This window comes from Pygoscelis adeliae, unplaced genomic scaffold (genome assembly GCF_000699105.1).
Source record: "Pygoscelis adeliae isolate BGI_AS28 unplaced genomic scaffold, ASM69910v1 Scaffold45, whole genome shotgun sequence".
Lineage (NCBI taxonomy): Eukaryota > Metazoa > Chordata > Aves > Sphenisciformes > Spheniscidae > Pygoscelis > Pygoscelis adeliae.
Window position 1 is genome coordinate 14725669 of NW_008825114.1, and position 6741 is coordinate 14732409.

Genomic DNA, 6741 nt, shown 5'->3' on the forward strand with positions numbered 1-6741 from the left:
ACTGCATCCGGGGGTGCATCAACCACAGCATACCCAGCCGATCAAAAGAGGTGATTATCCCGCTGTATTCAGCGTTGGTGCGGCCTCACCTTGAGCACTGTGTGCAGTTCTGGGCCCCACAGTTTAAGAAGGATGTGAAGGTCCTTGAATGCACCCAGAGGAGGGCAACAAAGCTGGTGGAAGGGCTGGAAGGCATGTCCTGTGAGGAGCGGCTGAGGACTCTGGGTTTGTCTAGTTTGGAGAGAAGGAGGCTGAGAGGCGACCTCATTGCTCTCCACAGCTTCCTGAGGAGGGGAGGTGGAGAGGGAGGTGCTGATCTCTTCTCCCTGGGATCCAGTGACAGGGTGTGTGGGAATGGTTCAAAGCTGTGTCAGGGGAGGTTCAGACTGGACGTGAGGAAGCATTTCTTTACCGAGAGGGTGGTCAAACCCTGGAACAGGCTTCCAAGAGAGGTGGTCGATGCTCCATGCCTGTCAGTGTCTTAAAAAGAGGCATTTGGACAATGCCCTTAAGAACATGCTTTAACTTTTGGTCAGCCCTGAACTGGTCAGTTGGACTAGATGATCCTTGTAGGTCCCTTCCAACCAAAACAGTCTAATCTAGTCTATTCTGATCCGAACATAAACAAAACCAATCATCCATGCTTCCCTCATCATTGAGCCTCCTCTCCAATTAACTTGTGTTTGTATACTGCTTGAGTGGAATACAGAGAAATTTATTTCCTTAAAATTCAGTTCCTCTGAAAAAAAATTTTAACTAGAGATTAATTCAAAGTTTCACCATGAAATAAACAGCATTCCTCTCTTTCCAGAGTTACAATATGTTGACCTACCAGTGAGGGGGGGTTGCGTATACACCAATCCTTGGCACTTTTTCTTTTTTGCTTTTTAGACATTTTACCTTAAGTTCTGCAATTAACAAATATGCAGTAATTCCCTAGTTTCCAAACATAAGTAGAAGAACATCTATTAAATTGTACACAGCAAGTTAGAACATTAGTCCTCTCTTCAGAGGAGTCATATATGACCTATAATGTAAAAGAAAAAAGTGTATTCCTTTGTATTAGTATACTGAGGAACAGCATTCACTTCTACCTGTACATACTAAAATTACAAGGAGGCGGGGGAGGAAGCCTAAAAAAGTTCCTGCCAGAACATCATCTTCCTCCAACTAAGCTGTGGAGAAGATTCTGCAAATGGGTAGCATGGTCTGAAAGTACTCACCTTTGTTTCACTGTCTAAAAAAAAGGAAGGGGGGGTGGAGGGGCGGAGACAGGGACACAATCTATTTAGACATAGAGAAGAATGACTGAACTGTCTTTCTTCAATTAAATTGTAAGTTAACACTAAAGAGCTTCCTATTTCCAACAGTTATGCTTCTTTAATAGCTATGCAACTTTGCTAAATTCAAGCTTTACCCCTGACTTACACAGATATAAGAAAAGGAGACACATGATCCAAACTCTTTACAGTAAATATTTGACCATCAGTTAAAATACTGCCTATGGTATTGATATCCAGAGCTATTCATACAGTGCATAGAGTTGTCTTGCTTATATTAAGTGAATTCTTTTTCTCCAAAAATCTCTAGAACCATTTTTTTTAAGAACCTCTAATATTTACTCCAGTAATGAAGCACGTACCTTTCACGGAAATTTTTCAGCTCTGCAGAGTTAAAGCATTTCTACATAAGCGCAAGGCAACAGAGGCACAAACAGAAAATGATTTGTCCAAAGTCACTGAGGAAACAAATGCAGAAAGAGATAAAAGACACAAATCTCATATGTTCTAGCCCATTAGACAACACTGCTTCTCAAGGATTTCCTCAAAGATAATCTATTATTCAACCTAAGCTCCTCAAGCATGACACAATGGTTTACGCAATGGTGAAGGGCAATATGCCACCAAAAAGAAAATGACCACACAACAATCATGGGAAAGTATTTTCTTTCCAGTTTTTATTATACATACTTACTTTTGTATGAACTCTAGTGACAACATAATAAGTGTAAGTAAAAATGATACGTATTTATTCTAATATCAACTGAGGCTACTGAAATTCTGTGAAAAGCATTCACATAGTCCGCATACAATGAAAGCAAGTTTGCAAATGAAAGAATGCATTTCTCTTTGGCATTAAGAAAAAAAAACTTACCAAAGAGTCTCATACTTTTCTCCCCTCTGTCACTGACTACTCACACCCAGAAATAGCCACAGAATAAAATCTTCTGAATAAAGATGTATTTGTGGCACTAGAGTACCTGACAGAAAAAGAAAAATGTATTCTTCAGAAGAATAAAAATAACTTCATGACATCCACATCAACATTTACACCTTTTTGTTGTACATTATTTTAACACACTCTCACAGACACTTGTCCCTGAAGTCCATTGACAAGGTTTCATGCTATTCACAGGCATTAAATCAGGCTATTCATTCTTTGCAAAGAAGAAGAGATGTTTCCTCAGAAACATCTAGAGCAAAGGCTTTCAGTGATTCACTCAGTCAAACTCATACTGCAGCAACAATTAGCTATGTGGGCATTTAGACTGGAGACAGGGAACTGACATTCAAAGTGATGAGGCATTGATTTGGGGAATTCTCAGTCAATTACTCCTGCATATTCTATGCGCTTGTACTTTTTAATGGGCTAATAGTGGATCCTGTGACTTGCCAGTAAGATTTTTGTCACATCTGTTCATGAAAAACTCACAATTTAGCAATGCCACCCTTGGCATGACATTAAAGCTATATAGTTCTGGTATTCTATGGAAAGGGTGTTCCTTATGAATTTGGGTCAGCTGATGAAAGATGAAAACTTTTAATGTACAACATAGGAAAATAGTTTTAGCTAGTGGTATGTCTCTTGGCCTCTTCTCCTTGGACACTCGTATATGTCAATTTAGTTGTATATTATGATACTTTATTACAGTCACTGTTTGGAATATTTCAATACTGTCACATAGTTAATCAAGATTTATAAAACAAACACATCTAGCGAATCTACTAGTAGGGAGGAAGTACAGCCTTGCAGTTTGGCTCCAGGAATCAGAAGCCTATGAGTCTGATTCTCACTTCTGACACACCTCACACATTACACTAAAGAAGTCATTTAAGTTTCCAAGGCCTGCCTGTTCTACTTCACCTCTACAGGAGCCTGATTAGTACTGCTCTAATTTTAAAGTTTAACAGTACAGTGTACTTTTTTTACTTTTTTTTTTAATCAAACTAAAAATACATGCCTGATAACATTAGATTTGCTCCATTTGCAAGTAAAAAGAATTTATTCCTCTCAAAGATTTAGAAAGTTCCTTGTGCTGCAGTAGCCTTGTGGACTTTATTTCGCCACATTACCATAACTGATGCTGTGCAGATTACATCTGAGCAAGTCATCTGTCTTTAGACTGTGTCCAATAGTATCTGTATAATTAATGACTAGTAAGTTTATGAAAATATAAAACTCATGGCATTGCTTACCTACAGAATTTCTATTAGAAGTTAAAAATACATGCAGAAGTTCTATGTCAGAACCTTGCAACCATATGCAAGGCTGACAATTAAAAAAATAGTAACAGACACCTCTTGCAAATAGTGTTAAGTCCGACATGAGTCCATCCTTTACCATTACACAGTTAGAGTAAAAGCACTCTTGAAAAGATGTTAAAGAAGCTGTAACTAAAAACATTTCAAAATTTAGAAGATTTAGATTATAATTGTTATATTAATATATATTTCTCTTTATGGTTTATTTATGACTAATTTATGTTTATGTTTAATTAGTTCATGATTAATATAATACTAATAAAGAGTATTTTTGTATTAGGAATACAGTGTTCAACTCCAAATCATCCCACACCATTTGTCATAGCCATCTAAAAATCAGTACTAGTTATGGATTTTACTATAGAAATAAGTCTTACTAATTTTTAAATACCTTTGCAATACCCACAAAGTTATTAGCCCTCACCAAGGAGAAAATATTTAACATATTCTACATTCCTGTAACTTACAAAGTAGACTAACTATGTGGTCCTAAAGTGGTCTCAGAAGTTGGTGGGATGTGCTGCCAAGTTTCAAGACACAAAGGATTTTTTAATTCCAAAGCTACATTAAAGAAAATACCGATTTTTAATGAGCATTACCATTGTCTTCATTTTAGCAACATTAATGACAGTCATTTATGATAACATTGACCAGAAAATTTGGTCTGGGAATACCCTTCTTGGTGAAAGTTAAATTGTTTCATTCAAGATTTGACTTGACTTTTGAGAGCTGTTCTACTGTTTATACACATAATAAGATCTTTACAACCTGGCATACTTTTGTGCATTTTTTAGATCAGGTGGGCACAAAATATGCTGCATTCATTAAAAAAAAAACCCTGATAGGTTGAAGACTGAAGATTTTTATTTGGGATTAATCTCATGCAATATATGCCCCTTCCTGTAAATGTGAAAAATGATTCCACGTATACCAAAGGACTCTAACATTTTCTGTATTATTATTTCAGGAATAAATTATTTCACCCATCGTTCACCCTGCACAAGATCCTTCACCCATCTTTTGAAAGACATCTTTTTTAAAAAACAGCACCTTCACAACTGCAGCTGTGTATACTGAAACATATAGCTTAGGGAAAAAGAAAGAAAAGAAACTATGGTTTAAAAGTACACTGAGTGCACAAGGTTGCTCCAGTAACAGCAGAACAACTGTGTCTAGTACCTTCAAATGGGTACCCTTTATTGCTTGAACTCTCCATAACATCACCCTTAAAACCCCAGCTGCCACTGGTGTCCCTTATGACACTTTCACCCATGGTATCCTATGGTTAATTTCATGTCTGTACCATCCAGCTGGCCTATAAGCATGCGCTGACTAGATGGAGGACTACTGCCAAACAAAATGTGGAACAGTCTCTCTCTTTGACCCTTCCCTCAATTTTTAGAAAATATATAGGACTAGAATTGTTTTCAAACCTTTATCCTGCTTTCAAACTTGGTTAAAATTGACTAACATGTTCAATTCCTAGCAGGCAAAGACATGAAGATGTGGAATCACACAGACCTCATTTCCCAAGGAAACGAAGATAAAAAGCACGGAAATTATTATCAAAACTTTATCCATGTCTATAAGTGAAAAGATAATCTTCACGATCTGTTCCTGACCCAGCCTTTCCAACTGCCATGTTCTCTAAAGACAAGTTTCCACTGAGGGGCAAGTATAGCAGTGTTTATATTCTCTTTACAAACCAATCACTAGAGGACAACCATCATAAATGCTCAGCAGGCCTGTCTCTATCCAAGAGATGGCAGTAGCGAACAAACATCCACAGAGAGAGGAAGAGAGACTGCAACAGGGAGGGAAAAACGATAAACAATAGGGCTTTCCAGCAATGCCAAAATTCAACAGACAGAAGATTTTCGTAGACCTGTCAGTAGCTCACAATATACTTTGATAAGTATCTCAATTTCTGTTTCAAATATCATACGATGATGATGAATTTTTATGACAGAATTTTTGAACCTTGAGCAAAGGAGGGAAGATTAACATAAAAACAAGTAACACAGCAAATAATCCATCTAACTCAGAAACTAAATTGAAGGTTGCTTCGTTTAATAGCAGCAGACAAGAATGCTTTCCTTTTACAAAAAAGATTCATAGAGTTTGCAATGAGGGGGAAGAGGGGGGAAGCTTCAGATCCTTATAATTACGTATTGGAAAAAATTCCTAAATTCTTAAGATCGTCCTGGTTTTCAAAGGCCCGTCACTAGAATGTTATGTCCCACAAATTTTACCTAAAGGATTCTTCACTGTGATATAGAGCACTAACCATTACCCCATTTTAGTTATTCTTCCACATCAAAAATGGCGATTTGGAAAATTTTTGAGAAGAGTGGAAGGTAGTGGTTTCATTACCTACATTTGTGAACCAAAACCAAAAATAAAAATAGCAACCTCTCCCAACAATTACGAGGCATTGGTCCTCCCTAATCTTTAGTTTAAATGAAAGGCCAGCTACCCTAACTGACAGTATACTGTAAATGCACACTGTACTGGATTTCCTCCACTAGAGCAGATGCCTGCGAGTGTCAGATTGCACAGTACAAAAGCTGGCGCATCTGCTAAATCAGAAACAAAGCTGTAAACTTTTTAATCCCTCTCTCTGTAAACCATTTAGGAAGGTACCTATGTATGATAGTTGCACTGATCTCGTACATGTATCACAAAAGGACATTTTATCGCTCGGTCTCCAAAGTTCCTAGAACGAAGGGGAACAGCAAGATGCAGGCAGCGCAGATGTGGAAGTCTCTCTCTTTTCACGCGTTTTCAGTACCGGGCGATATTGACCAGGTGCTCGCTGTTAACTGGGACGTGCGTGCGGCCCCACGTATTTCCTTTCTCACCAGCCATTCCCGCCGTCTCCGACAGCCTAACCGGCATTCTCACCGACAACCTCAACCCTCGTCTGGGGGAGAACACCACAACTACTTCCCCCCTGCGTCAAGGCAAGAATGAGGCACGGTGGCAGCAAGGCATGAAATACCAAACAACGACCTCACACGTGAGGTAGCGGTAGCGTGGGAAGCAGCTGGGGGAAGTCCCGGGGCGAGACGCTCGGTATACAGCTCACCGGACGTACAACCGAGCGCTGCACCGGCCTCAACGCCACAGCCACCTTCCTCTGGCAGAGCAGAAAGCCCTGGCGAGGGCCGGGGCGACTCGCCTCGGCCCTTCGGTGCCG

General features: G+C 39.1%; 1 protein-coding gene across 1 annotated transcript in view; it reads right to left on the reverse strand.

Annotated features, from left to right (window-relative positions):
- FANCC (Fanconi anemia, complementation group C) overlaps positions 1-1717 on the reverse strand; it is an 84546-nt gene extending 82829 nt beyond the window's left edge. Inside the window, exon 1 of the mRNA XM_009328134.1 lies at positions 1643-1717. The gene's annotated coding sequence lies outside the window, so the exon portion shown is untranslated. The remainder of the gene's footprint in view (positions 1-1642) is intronic.
- Positions 1718-6741: the final 5024 nt, after the last annotated feature.